Raw genomic sequence first — 15,708 nt, 5'->3', positions numbered from 1 at the left:
ATTGATTTGTGTTTGTGTTGATTTTCGGAAGGTTTTAGGACGCCCGAATGTGTTTAAACCTTCCAGATATCGACCACACCTGAAGCCTTCCTCACTAACCATTCAGGCTGCTAGACGAGGGTAGCAGCTACATGTCTCAGTGCAGCCATGTTCTGTTTGGATTCAATTTTACTTTGCATGCCAATCCTGAGCAAACAACAGCTACATGATCCAGTAGCTGTTTCACTTCCTCCCGACCCTTAGCAGCTTTCCCGTCTGAACCTTACCCTTATTCTGCCTCAAGACTTGGAGCTGGTTAGGTAACCATGGTGATCCATAAGAACAAGTAGACGTATCTGCCCTTGTATTATTCAACAAAAAGACATCCTGCTCTATGGGGCCAGTGTTCCGAAAACTTCCTTCATCCTCGGCATACCTTAGTCTGTCAAAGATACATGACGGCAATCCTCAGAATTTCGCCATTCGAAAAGGGGGTGCGAAAATTTTGGCCATAAATGTGTGTCTGCATACAAATACTTAAGCTGTCAGAATGCAGACATATTGAAACAAAAATTATCAATGATAAAACTGCGTGTGTGTTACGAATTCTAATTACGAAAGATAATGTACTTTCTGCCCCTTTCCTAACTATGACGTTGGAGTATAATTTCTTATAAAAGTCTGCAAGTTGGTAAGCATGCTTTAATTTCTTTAGCATTTTGTGAATAATGTACGAACACAATTACATTGAAAGTTTAGGGTCTCATGGTGTCGAGTATGAAGCTGGGCGTGTTCTGGGATCTTGGACCGTATATAGTGTACTAGGCAGACAACGTAACAATTGCACACAGAGAGCGATTAAACAGAGAAATATATTTGTATATTTCTGAGTTACAAACCTGGGCGTAGTTGCTGGGCTACAAAATAAGTAATATAGACGCTTTCTGTATCATGTGCAGCATTGTGATAGATAAATACGTATATTATTAAGAGGTGGTGGTGTAAGATTGATATTCATTACCGTCGTCACAAGCCATTAGACTCTGTTCTGAGACACAGAAATCGATTGCACATAACCACACGTTATTTTTCAGTATTTGTAATATTATCCCAATATATGTTCCTTCAACTCGAATTGGGCTACATTCTTTTCGATATATTTAAACTCTTCAAATTGCTACGCATTATGGTACGACCATCATACACAAAACACGTTTTGACGTAAATACGTGTATATTTTAGGGTCAGTGTCATTCGGCAAAAAGTGGATCGAAAAAGTGGAACGAAAAAGTGTAACTGCATTGTTATGTTACCTAGGAAACTTCAATTGTTATTGTTACCTAGGGAACGTCAATTATTTACTCGGCATTATTGTTACCTACGAAACGTCACCTGTTTACACGGCATTATTGTTACCTACGAAACGTCGTCTGTTTACTCGGCATTATTGTTACCTAGGAAACATTTCATTACATTACCTTACATTACATTACACTACCTTACATTACATTACCTTACATTACATTACATTACATTACATTACATTAAATTAAATTAAATTAAATTACATTACTTTACATTCAGCTACCACAGACCCATCTTAAGGGTAACTAATTCAAGTTAAATAAGCAATGTCTTAATCAAACTTATCTCAATTGTAAAGCATGTATAAAGGAAATAATTAGAATAAAGCCAATATATAAACTTCCTTTCCGCATAGACGTATTTACGTCTAATTCTCCGGAACCTTGGTTCCACTGACAACTTCTTACTTTCCCTTTCAGTCTGGCTTTATTTCTTTGTTCCTTGCTTACTTTTCTTCCTGTGTGCTTAATTGGGTACGTTATTAGAATGTTAAGTCTGTTTAGGGTTAGCCTTGCAGGTTGTTCGCTGTATATGATTTTTTCTTTTGGATTCTTCCTCAGGGAGTGGCGGCCTTGCAGCAACAACAAACCGGCCTCAGTTGCGGAAGAGGTAAGCTGCTTCAGTACTTGCTTTGTATCGTCTGCAGTCTTCCTGGAATACCAATTTAATTTTAAGCTGAATTAAAATTAAAAGTAATCACTGCGTTATTATCATTGGAAACTAATTCTGTCTTCAAACATTAATCGAAGACAGCGAAAATACTGACGTTGAAATGAGTTTGTGTAATTCAAGACACTGGTCTAATCGGGATTTGCTAGATTTATGGACTTTGTACACAGTCTGATGTACTTCTGTCCTGCTGCCATCCTCGAATGCTACCCATCTCCGTATGAATTATTTCAGTCTCATGCACCACTCTAGTTCTCGGTCGTACAAATGACCGTTTTTCAAGAAGTTCTCCCAACAAAATTCTCTATTCATTCTTTGTCTCCGTCGTGCTCAACCGATTGTCATAATGATACCACTTCCTCGTTACGTCGCTAACGGCATTTTCTGAGGTTCTGAACACATTATTTTCAGACGCTTGTAGTTTATGTCCTTCCATCAGAATAATGTGCCACAAGACGCTCTTTACACACGGAATAAATAGAGAAAGAACAGTCATTGTATGTATTGTTAGTGGTGTCAAAATTAAAGTACGGCGCGTGACGAAAGAAACAGGCTTTCAAGGTTCTGGCGACGACAGTGTGCCCACTTAACGTAAATTAAAACAGAGCACTTTGCATTTGCATATGTTTGCTTGCATTCGGAGCGTTAAGAACATTAATTGTCATAAGCTGGGAGTTTGTCATCATTCTCCTTCCCTGTTTCTAACGCTTCCTTTCAGAGCCATAGTTACTCTCGCTGCTCTATAAAATAACATGCAACTGCTTGTTTATACAGTATACCAACCTAACAATTACTTAGATTTAGTTGATTTCGCTCGCAGACTTAATGGCGCATGGCCCATGCTTGAGTACCTTAACCACTGACCATACAACACCATTTTAGTGTGATCCTAAATTCACTTTTCACCTGTGCAGCCAAGTTAATAACCTACTTTATTACAAAATCTTCAACTTTCCCATTCGTCAGAAGGAAAATCGGGTTGTAACGCCATGTGGACTTGTAGACACATTTTAGCTATTCGGAGGACACACTGCGTTCGTTTTCAGAGTTGATGTATTAATATTTAAGAGGAAGCCTTTTGGAAAGCGACATCTCGGGAGACCGTAAAAGAGATGTGATGATAAAATTAAGATAAATTGTGGGTGGAAGGATGCGTAAACTGGTTTAGGTTTACGTTCGGTGGTGGCTTTGAACGTTCAGATTCTCTTGCCAGAGGGTCTGTCAGTTTGTTAGTATTAGTCCCTCAGTAATCCCTATATGTAATAAGATTGATGGCAGCGTTTGAATGTAGTCACTTCGACAAAATGTTCAGAATAACACACTCACTTTAATGTGTTGATGTTGAAAATCTAAGATACTTTAACATTTCTGTCTTCGATGTTAATGCTGAAATATATTACCTAAAGGTTGTTGAAATCGTTTTGCATCACTTCCTTTAGGCCGCTTTATCTCTACACTTACGGAAGTGGACAGATTACGTTTTTTCAGAGTGCTCACTTGATGAGAGAGTTTTCATTCTGGAAGGATTCGACACCCCTGAGGTAGTGATAACATTTTGTATTGTGTTAGCACACAATGATAAGCGCAACCCTGCGAGACCATTGTTTTGCGCCCAACCCAAACATTTTAATCCTTGCCCAATTCAATGAAACACGAAAATTGAGCTGAAAATCCTCTTTCCAAACTGAGGTTAGCCAAGCAGATTTAAGCCTTTCTTTGGATTCTGGTCACACAAAAAAAAATCGAAAGTAAAAAGAATATATTATTTTCAGCGTAACATGTTTTACCTTTGTTTGTGTGTTAGACCTGTATATTGGATTATTGATTGGATGACTGTGATGTTATTTTGAGTTGTGACGCCGGAAAGCCTTGTGGGTAGATATCAATGTTTTGAAAAAGAAAATACTGTCAGACACAAGGATGGATAAAATATGTTTCTCCGAAACGTTGGTATCTACCTAGCAGTCTACACGGCGTCATAACCCAGAACATCATCATTATCCTCACCGCCGTGAAAGCCTCAAATCTCATATATTTGTAGGGTATACGACTACGTTGTTGTAGTCTAACCCCGGCCTAGATTATAGATTATAGTCGATACTTCCGTCTGATAAGTTACATGTGATGAAATTTGTGGGCTGGAGTTATTACCCAACGAATCTATTTCATCAATAAATCACATATGGAAATCGGAATTCCGTACTTGAGTCCTGTGTTTGTGGTGAAATCGCTTAGGGAACCTGACGCGTTGGTATCTCAACATTAACAGACTGTGTAATATAAATTAAGTAAAATCTGTCATGTTATCCGACGTCAGATTTTAAACATTTTATCATACTGATGAGTCAGACAAATTTGGCTCTGTGCTGACTCAACTGGTATCAGATTTTGAATGAAAATTTTAGTCGGGAGATTATATAGAAATCTCAGTTGGATGTAGAACATAGGTGAGCTGCTTTGACACATTGACCCTTTAAAACCCAATGCACCAACTACTTCAGTAATTAGTAACTCTTTATTTTGTATTCATGGGTTTCGTATGATTCTCTTTGTGGACAAGGATTATTTCCCTGAATGTCACTATCCAGTTGATCTTTGTAATGGTGAAGTGTTGTTTTCTCCGAGGTACGAACTGAAATTTTTAATATTATTTAGATGAGCTTCGGCTTCAGAGGTACAATGTCAGTGTGTCAGAGTTTACCTGGGTGTAGGTGGAAGCGAATGGAGCATTTGTCGAACAGAGCGGGAATTCTGACGACCAGACGTCGGTCGACGGGCGTCACTCGGAAACTATCCTATCCGCTGAGTGGCATCCGATGAGAAAACTCTTTTTTCGATTCTTGATATTGATTGAGGGACTTGCGGCAATAGTTCATCAGTTAATTTGTCCTTTCTTTATATTGGTTTCTTGCCGTGCTTACGAGCAGACTTTATTCCGGAAGTTACAAAGAATAAATAGAATTTAAATATGTTTAGCTAGACATGGCGTAGCGAAAGTTATTTGACGTCAAAATTCGCACTCTTGCCATTTGCTAATTTTCATCATGAAGGGTAGGGTAGATAAGACTAGGAAGTATTTGGTAGGACGAAATTGGACAAGGCTTGAGACTGGTTAGGCTACGTACGTATTTAGAATCTAAAATTTGGAAATTGTATTCCTGCATTTGCAGTCATGTTGTCACATAATGTCGGCAAAGCCGAATGTTATTAAAGTACCAGAACGAACTTTAACTTGCTGAGAGCTGTACAGCTTTGCTGTGAAGATGGCTCACGTGTACAAAGCAGGACTTGTTCTTTGTAATAAGAAAATTTGCATGCATTAGCTGATATGCGCAAGCAACATCTGAGACACTTTCATTCTTGTAACGAGTTGAAGATGGCAGTGCTGTGGTAGTCGCTGTGAAGTTTGGTGGTGGGTAATATCAAACTCGTTTTAGTAATCGAGAAAACACGGAAGAAAAGGAATGGGAGATTTGTGTAAATAAACAGATTAATGCGTTGATAAAAGGAGAAAGAGAGCATGGAACACAATATTGATTGATTTAGTGTTTAATTTGGTGATCAGTAAACCTAAATCAGATAAATGTATTCTAAGTTAATATTTAGTTTCAGATACTTAAGTAGACCTATAATCAAAAGTTTCCTGTCACGGAGAAAACATTATATCAGTTTCCAATATGTTGTAATCTTAGGTTGAATTTTATTTAAGGAACTTCTTTTGATTATACGTTTCTGTGACAGGGTATGCAATAATGTATTTTAATTATCTCAGACAAAGAAAGTAGATTATGAATGACATTATTTCTAAGCCATGTATATTGTACATAGCTTAGAAAATTTAATATGCATGTTATACTGATTTGTCATACAGTTTGTTAATGGGTCATATTTAAGAGTTTACGTTAAACAATTTATTTTTTTTAGTATGGCGTAAAATTTTTATTCGTTACGTTTCGACTGTGAAACCATTGATGAGATCAGAAAAAGTATACTTCACCGCTCTTTTTCACGTGAAGATAATTACATTTCGAAATGATTTTTTGTGTTTTTTTATAATCATTCTTTTCCCTTGAATGTTTTGCTGTGGTTATGGACAGAGGTATTTGGTTATTTTGTATGCTCTGAGGAAGGATTTAATTGGTAGAGTGTAAAGAAATAAGTTCTGAATTTAGCTACTGTGTACATATAATGGGGATTTTGAGAGATCTTTTAAACCAGTATGGAAGTAGGGGTTGTTTGAACACAGCAGAATCTGTGTAAATAATGCAACAGATCAGAATGCGTGGCAGGTTATGTAGAGGTGAACAATGTAAACGGGTTTCTTCTCTTAAGTATAGCCTCTGCACTACAATACATTAACAAAGGAAGCTGATGTATTACTAATTATATTGCCCTGTATCCCTTGTGAGTAGCGGCTGTCTGACTAATTCACGAACGTACTGGGGCAGGAAGTACAAGCTTATCCAAAAATATGTCTGCAATTTTTTACTAAACGAATTATTTAGACAACGCTGTACACACGTACATTACCCCTTATAGTTATATGTCTTACCTGCTTCAGCAGTCAGCAACTATTCAGTTTGTATTTATGGTTTTTGTGTGATTCTCACTGTGAATAGCGATTATTTCCCTAAACAGCATTAACCAGTTGATCTTTGTAATGGCTATTAGTTGTGTTTTCTTTACAGTATGAAGTGAATTCTTAAATGTTATTTAGACGAATTTCTGCTTCAAGGAATTTATGCGAGTCCGAAACACCGAGAAATTTTAAAGTTAGCACCTGTAGTAGTAAAAGTGCTGTGTCTTTAGGTCCTGTGTATTAAACGAAAAGATTGATTGATCTGGTAGCTGATATTTCCATTGAATCAGCAGACGTTTGCAGCTACTGTCAGAATATGTTATGTGGAATCGTTATTGCATGTAACTTAGGTACAAATTCAGCGTATTCTTGTGGGGAAAGATCTGTTTCTTCCACCCCTCTTGGGTGAGGGCGATAGGTATTTGTGGAGGACATCTGGTCCCGGTGGCAATATTGATCCAGTCTGGATGAACTGTTCTAAAAACATAAAGGAATGCCAGTTGGATAGACTTACAAGAAGGCTGTTTATGTAGTCTTTTACTGTAGCAGAGGCGGTGGAGAAATCTGTGAATGGTAAAGCAGACTTCGCTACAAGACTTCTGTTAATATAAATAAAAATTCAGTCTATCAGTTTTATAGGTTTTCGTCAAAATTGTTTTTGTTTACATGCCTTAAAGATTTAAATCTTCATTTGTGTGTGCTTGTGCATGCGTCCCACGACTTTGACCGAGATTCCATTTTTTAGAGGAGTCTTTCTCTTTGCTACAATGTCCAGACTTGCTCTAGAGTTTATTCGTAGTAAGTATTTACCTTTATTTGTGTATATGTAGTAGTCATCGCCCTTATGATAGAGGCAGCAAGGACCTCTGAAACGTCGGTAAACTTCTATCAGGCTACTCGGCGCAATAACTTAGAAGACGTGCATCTTCAAACTCACCGCCGTGAAAACCTCAAATCCTACAACCATCTTCATACTCGCCGACGTGGGAACCTGAAATCTTACCATTTTATACCAGTGACGGGATTAATTACTGGAACAGTTCGTTTGAGACTTAAAAGGAACATTTTTTCACCCGTGAGTCACGATTTCGTTTTTCGTTACTGCATTGCTTACATGATGGCGCTCTAAGATCGATTGTTCTGTTTTAATTTACGCCCTTTTTTTAAAATTTTATGAGATTATCTTCAAACAGATTATAAATTGTGAGTGATTAACTATTTTGTCAGCTATAGAATGATGCTATAGAGTTTGAAATCAGTCATTTATTGGCCAAGTTTGTCATTCGTTTCGAAACTGACACCATGGAGCGGAATCCTTCGTGAGAAGCTGAGGGTCACCCAGCCGGTGAAGATATTAACCGCATTTCCTAAGACCTGAAAGAACTTTGCTGCGTTCAGTTTTAAATTTGGATTAAATTTGACACTTGTGAGCACACGGGAACAGCGTATAGTTGGTGTACCAACATGTTTATTTATTTTCTAAAATTAATTAATTAATTATGTGCATGCTTTTGAATATATTTATAATCATTAATGTATGTATGTAAATAAAAGCCTACTTAATAATTAGAACGGTCAGGGTTGAACAATAGTCATTAAATCTTCAGTAAGAACAGTGAACCTGCTAGGATGATAAATGCTGTAAAGGGACGTGAATCATTTAGTGGTGAGGTGTGTGCAGTTATCGTCGGGTTAATTTCATGATGTTTCGTTGGACTGCGTGTACACTTCTGTGCCTAGGACACACGTGAGTTATGTGTTTACACCATTGTTCTCATCTTTGATAGCTTCAGGCATTGCACCCCCTTTGTTTCGAACAACCCCCCAACATTAAACAGACTCCGAGGCGCCAGACATCCGGTACGCGTTTTACTGAGATGCAATTGGAACGTTACTTTCGAGCGTTTCTATCAGAAATGGCCTCTCCTTTCATCGACGCACTACGCAGTTCCTGTTTGGCGTGGCGTCCCAGTCTCCCTGAACACGCGTTTTAATGCAGTTTAATTGATATGAATTTTAGCCTTCATTCGATGTGGAATCTAATATAGTCGAGTGCTTTCCATCTATTTAGTGAAAGAGTGTTGCCATTGAATTTGTTTGAAGTGCTTAATGTGCTCCTTTGCTCGGGACAAAGGTAGCGAGCTGCGCAGAAACTAATTAATGATCCCTCATGGCGCCTTTCCGTGTGCCTATTTGTTACTGAACAAAAGCAGGCAAGATGGCGAGACGGCTGTGCGGGTGGCGGTGTCGTCCGGGGGCCTGCGTTGCTCACCGCGACTAAACTACGGAACTATCTGCACGGATGGAATCCTCCTTGTAAAGCTAATGGTAGCTCAGATGGGGAAGAAATTCATGTGCCATATTTTTAATTCTAGAATGTTTTTTTACGAGAATCCACACTTTCGTCAACGATATACTGCCCTGGTATCTGACAAATTTCTTTGAAACTGAACTGCAAGAAGTAACAAAACTAGTATTTAATACATTTTTGTACCAGTGGACAGAAAGAAGCCAACGGGTGTGTTCTGATACCTTTTTCTTTAGACTTTATCCGTCGTATGTTAAACAATTTGGCACGATCCAGGGCTTGTAAAGTAGGCGCACACCCGGAACTATATCACAAGTATCATGGGACCGCACTTCTTACTGATGGTAACTACACTTGATGGTTTCGGGACGGGAAAGGGGGTTGAGTCGCTTCTAAATAATTCGTCATCAATGTTGTCGGTCGAAGTTAGGTTTCACATCCCGCGGCTATTCTGCCCATCCCTTGAAGGCAATAATAACGAAGCCGATAACGCAGTTTGCTGCGTGCTGCAATGCGGCAACTTCCATCTTTAAAAAAAAATACATATATTGGGAGTTCCATGTAATGTCACAAGCCTACTAAAAAAATAAATAGCTTTCAGAATGTAGAAATTGGTTTTTGATTTGGGGCTTATATTTTACAACTGAAGGAGTATCAGACAGACGAGATATTCGATACGAACACAAGCAGGTAATGAAAATTTAACGACAGTTCGCAACCAGACGTAGCAGCCGAGTGGTTCACACTCCTGCTTCTTATTCGGGAATTCCTCAAGTGTCATTGTTGATGGGCGGGGACAAAAGTTGTATTCGCTAGAGCGTGAAGAACACCAAAAGACACTGAATCCAGAACATTCTTAAAAGAAGCAGTGTTTGGTATCAATACTTCTGACTTCGGCAGTTGATACAGCTACTGCTGCCCTCTTGGTATTTATTTTTAAAGTTTCCTGCGTGGAAATTACTTGTTGAAGCCTCACGTGAGATTTTCGAGACACGCCACTGACAACTTAAGCCGAAAGCGGTTTCTTCGAGACTCCGAGCCCCGGACAGACGGACGGACGACCAGAGAGCGGAGCAGGGAAACGCGAGGAGGGGAGAACAAGGCGCGACGCTCTCCGTCGGTAGCGAGCAATGACAGCTTGATGTAATTCGCAGGCTTCTGCGTTACTGTCCCGCCGCTTGATTGCGGCAGCCATGAATGAAGTGTCATTGTGATACTTAATGTGCTCACGGCGACGGCACACAATTCAAAATGGGAGCGCAGTCAAATGAGGTATGAACGTGAGTCATGACAGAACATAAATATGAGTATTTAAGAGTTAGAATTTATGAATAATTATCGTGGAAATTAGAAAAGCTTTTGTGCTTTTCTTTACCACAGTACTGCAATTGTCTTTATGTAATATTTGTGTTTCCTTTCTAACTAACTAAATGGCTTACCGAACCCGAAGATTCATCACCGAATTAACCAAAGCCCTCCACCGGACCCTGTCCTGGGCCACCAAAATCCATTCTCCTTCAACGCCTATCTCCCATAGATCTCGCCTGAGATTATCCTTCCATCTACGTCTAGGTCTCCTCAGCGGTCTCTTCCCCTCAGGCTTCCCAACCAATATCCGGTGCACACCTCTTGTCCCATCCATGCGCGCTACATGCCCAGCCCATCTCATTCTTCTCGACTTAATCACCCTGACAATATTGGGGGAGGAGTACAGACTTTTAAGCTCATCATTATGCAGTTTTCTCCACGCCCCATCGTGTTCTCTCCTAGGCCCAAATATCCTCCTCAACACCCTGTTCTCAAACACCTGCAATCTGTGTTCCTCCCTCTGAGTGATAGACCATGTTTTGCACCCATACAAAACAACAGGCAAAATTATTGTTTTGTATACTTTAATTTTCAAGTTTTGTGTTTCCTTTCACAAAGAAAATTCCAAGAGTAAACTTTGAATGGTCATCGAACTTCATGTATTTAATCACTCTCATTTGTATGATTCCCCACAGTTGGCGTATTTATCCATCGCCAAGTTCTGCTGTGGGGTCTGTAATGAGTGTTTGGGTTTCTTTCTCTGGGAAAAATCGGTCGACTCGTTAAGCTGATTAGGCACCTAAACTCAGTACTGAGGCTAAGGACGCGTGGAGCCTCAACTCCACTGCCTCAATCAAGTGGCGATAGACAATATACATAAATAGTCCTTCGGGAGTGATCAGTTTTCGGGAAGAAGATAGAAAGGCACTGAAGACACACATTGTTATTTCGAGTTCCGTGTCTCCTGCTTCAATTATCTGGCTCACTTGATCCTTGAAGATGGAGGTGGTATGTTCCTTCAAACGTCCACATGACGTTAGAACCCAGAAGAATAATAGTAACATCTTAACCGCAGTGAGAACCCCCACCCTTACCAGATTGTTTAATTTTGAATAGAAAAACGACACTAAACCGATTTTTAGTTATACAGGTTTTACGTGGAACACAGGTCATTGTTTGAAGTGTACTTACAGGCAGTTTTGCCTTCGGATTCACTCCGGTCCTAAAATGACTTTTTTACTGTACTGGCAGATTGTGTGATTAGTGACGACGGTTGGGATGTTGTGAATATCACGTCACAAATCTTTAGATAAGTAGTTGATTTTTAGATTTTTTTTGCTATTTTCTTCTCATCTCTATGGCCGCGCTCTATAGGACATAGTTATGTCCGTTTAGATAAGAGCTCCCTGGTTTGAATCCCACTCAAGTCTTGGATCTTTTCCTCGTGAAGGTAAAGATCTCGCGACGGAATTCTACCATGTGTCAGAACTGAATAATAATTTTACAGCTAAGCCTAATTCTAAATTGAAACAGGCCACAAGGACTGGTCCGTAAGAGTTGACGATTAGAAAATCTTTGATGGGCTAAGTATACAACACTAAGGAAGGACGGTGATGTATGACGCGCGCGCATACACACACGTACATGGAAGGGAACGAATTTTTTTTTTTTAATAACATTTATGCAGGCACTCATACGTTTATGCTGGTCACGGATAAGCGTGTTTCGTATCCTGTCCCTCTTATTATATATTTGACGATGGGAGAGGTGAAAGACGTTGGTACGTACCGTTGATAATTTGACGAACATCAGAACTCGGGCAAAAGTTGGATAGGTGTCGCTCCCTAGCAACGTCGTTTCACTTTCTTAATTCTGAACAAGATAAAGAAACTAGAAATTCCATTGGAACGAGTCGGCGAACATGAAGTGGTAAAGGCAGATTTTCAGCTCTGCTTAATTTCCCCTGGCAGATGAGCAGCCGTATTCAGAAACTTTTGAACGTTAAGAATGCTATTCCAGCAGACAGTAAGCCCCGGCTACCAAGTTCAGGTACTACCGGGTGATTTAAAAATGTATTCCACAGCCACGCGTAATTTACCAAAAGCCCTTAACTCCAGTTATCGTTTCATGCTTCAGATTCTGTTCTGACGATTTCTGAAATTACTCTGTCCGAATTCCTGAGGTAATTCAGCATCCGGATAACGAACAGATTCTTAAAGGAACTGTAGAATAATTAATATATAAACAGTAGTGCCCCAGAGAAAAACGATTCAGTTTTGATTTGCCACTTGAATTTCCAAAACCTTATAGGCCTGGCCGTAATACAGAAGCTTTATCTATGTAATATCTTTAAAGTTATACATCGAACCGCGTACTTTTCATCTGACCACATCCTTTCGCTTCGATACCAGAGGAGCCAATTTTTAATTCTGTTTGCAAATCTTCGTTTATAAATTTCTCAATTTTCATTTTGAATGTTTCACTTTTGAAGACTCCGTTTCACACGGATTACTACTTCCAAATAGTGATGTAACACCGCCTTCTTACGACCGTACTTGGTCGTTGAGTGCCTAAATATATTTGGAAAATCCCCGACCTGGATATCAACATTGTAACATCGGAAGTAAAAACCCTGGAGTATAGCGCATAGAATGGACCCGGTCTGTTTAGTAGAACGTGCTTCGTCTTTTAGGGCTGACAGCACTTTTCGCCTGCGGATGTGCACTAAAACCGCTCAGCACATTAAGGGCAACAGTATTGAATTAACGACGCGCTTAATTGCTTAATTCTATTTTATGTTTCTTGTAGCACAATTTTGCCACGAGACTTAACTTGCTGAAACGACGCTGCTGTGATTGGGAACGGGGAGTCGCTGTAAACATTGCGGGATAGTTCCAAGGCTCTGCACGCGTGTCTCATACGTAGAATCGTGATGCATTGCTACGAATCTTCAGAAACAGAAATCGGTTCATCCCGTAGTTTTTATATGTAGTTTCTTTAATGACACTTTAAACATCGTCGAATGAGAGGATGTACAAGGAATAGGTCGTGGCCTACTTTGAGGTACTATGCCAAAAATTTGCCTGGAGGGACTGAGGAAAGTGACGAAAGTCCTCAGTCAGGATAGACGATTTCCGGACTCAGATTTCAATCCTGGACGCCCCAAATACGAAACAGGAGTGCTAACCACTCTCTACCCTATGCTCCCCAAAGGCCAAAACTCTCATTGTCAAAAATATGCACTCAAATTGTCAATTGCAATTTGTAGAATTTCAAATTTGATATTTTTAGACCGCTGGTAGCAGTGATTTTTATTGCTGTCAGAAAACAATTCCATGGAGCAGAGTCCTTCACTCAGATAGTTAAGAAATTTGCCTCTTTTAATGAACTGAAGGCTCATTGGTCTGTTACTGAGCCAGATTAATCCAGTCTATTTTAACTGCTTCAGATTTGAAAGCGAGGACACACAAAAACAGACAGCATGATGGTCTCATCAGACAATTTTCCCTTCTTAAGAAAGGATATTAAGCCAAAAGTGGTCTGTGTTTATTCGTTCTCAGGTAACAGACGTTGGTCCTGTAGTTGCTTAATGCAATGATTTTCATATCGTAATTATAGACGAATTTTACAGTCTTCGTTGGCTACAGGCTGTGCTCTCTGTAAGTTAGGTACGGAATCTTTCTGTTCGATAAGTTGATTGAAAAATGCAGCGTCGAGACGAGACGGGGAGGGATGTGAGAACCAGTTTAATTCCACTGCTATAGACGAATCCGGCTTCTGATTGAACGTCGTTCAGTAAACTACCCTGCGAATTCTGGTGGATGATCGATACAAAGACAGGCATGTTGCAGACTCTCGTACATTTTCGAGTTTAATCATGTTCCCCAGGCCCCTTCTAAATGCCCAATACCAGTTTCACCCCCTACAACCACCCATCTGAGCCGACCCTAGGCCTAATTTTTCCCTTGCAAATTCTCTAAGCGTTTCCTTAAAATTGCCTTTGCCCCGTTCTCGACTTACAGTGCTGCATGTATTAAAAATTTAGAACACTGTGCAAGTCGAAAGATGGTTTGGATGATGGTCCGGGTGTTGGTGGGGGGTAAAGGGGGAGTGGAGGTCTGTAATTCTTATGTTTCTAGAGCTAATGGAGAATTCTGTACATCATTGGTTCTCGAACTCTTTAGTCATGATATGAATAAGAGTCTGAAGGCCAGTCGACCTGCACAAATGCAATTTATACGTTTAAAAAATATTTACCAATAAACCTTGATGACATTAATTATTCTAACAAACTGGGCCTTTGCAATTAAACGTAATTTAATTTTTTATACGGTGGTCTAGGGAGTAGAACGCTGGCCTTGTAATCCTGGGGTCTCGGGTTCGATTCCCGGCGGTGCCCGAATTTATAACTTATGTTGGGCAAGGCCGTGGTCTAGGCAACACGGAGTTTTCCTCCGGGAGCTTCCCCGGTTTCTCCGTGGCATCCCAACAATTACTCCATTCCAAAGCACTTCTGGATCATCTGCCAGGTCCCAGTCCGAGAAAAGGATGGAAGGATCCTGTTCATATGGACCTGTCGTCAGACAGAACACTAAATAAAATATATATTGTTTGGTGAGATGTCAGATTCTCACAACGGCGAATATGAGGATGACTGCCTTCTGGGATGTGGGCGATGTTGAGTCATTGCCCTGATGATGGAGGCAGCAAGCACCTTTGAAAAATCTCTTAATTTCTACCAGACTACACTGTGCAATATCCCAGAAGACAGTCATCTTCGTCTTATTGTATATTTGTGAGGAAATTAATTCAGCATCTTTGTTTTTGGTACATTTTTTCGCGGCAGCCCAAAAAAAGAAACTTCAGGACCCACCCTCCAGCCTCAAGTGTACCACAGTTTACAGTTCTGGATACCGCCGATCGGGGTAGGTGCAGATAAAAAACTCGGATTTGATTTTTATTCAAGATCTTTGTCTCTCGCAGTGCATGATGAGTATTGTGGGCATGACACACAGATGAGCGATGTGGCTCGGATTTACGACCGATGATAAGTCTCCGGCAAGGAACATGGAAGAGGCAGGGTAGCTGCAATTGACTGGCATAATTATTTTCTCGTTGTTTACGCAACTAAAATAGAACAAAGAGAAAGGGCTTTGAGAAATATATGGCTTCAATATATAATGCTTCATAGGTTATTATATATTCTTATGGTTGCTTTTAATCGAAATAATTTCTTTGCCAAAATGAAGTAGGGTTCAATTTTACCAAGTGCCACTGAGATGCCATTTAACATCAAAATCTTTCAAGAATTCCATTGCAAGGAAATGAATGCTCTGGAGTTCTATAACTCAGTTTTGCATAGTTAAGTCTGTAATTTCTTAATCCACCACTCTGAGATATTTTATCTCAATACTGTATTAACGTTGAGCCGGGATAACTCAGTCAGTATAGTGACTAGCTACGGGTAGGACGACCGGGGTTCGATCCCCGACGGGGGCAG

General features: G+C 39.9%; 1 long non-coding RNA gene across 2 annotated transcripts; it reads left to right on the top strand.

Annotated features, from left to right (window-relative positions):
- The first annotated feature begins 1,585 nt into the window (after window positions 1-1,585).
- Window positions 1,586-15,354, top strand: LOC110827616 (uncharacterized). 2 transcript variants are annotated; one of them, XR_015537104.1, is made up of 4 exons: window positions 1,586-1,817; window positions 1,905-1,953; window positions 9,871-10,172; window positions 15,192-15,354. It is a non-coding gene; the product is annotated as an uncharacterized LOC110827616 (long non-coding RNA). The 2 variants fall into 2 exon arrangements; XR_015537105.1 differs by lacking the exon at window positions 15,192-15,354 and adding an exon at window positions 15,055-15,179.
- Window positions 15,355-15,708: the final 354 nt, after the last annotated feature.

Source organism: Zootermopsis nevadensis, unplaced genomic scaffold (genome assembly GCF_977971745.1).
Source record: "Zootermopsis nevadensis isolate Lab colony 2312 unplaced genomic scaffold, Znev_1.0 Znev_ptg000025l, whole genome shotgun sequence".
NCBI classification, from domain to species: Eukaryota; Metazoa; Arthropoda; class Insecta; order Blattodea; family Termopsidae; genus Zootermopsis; species Zootermopsis nevadensis.
Note: the sequence above shows the minus strand (reverse complement) of the source record. Positions and strands in the feature narration are given on the sequence as shown.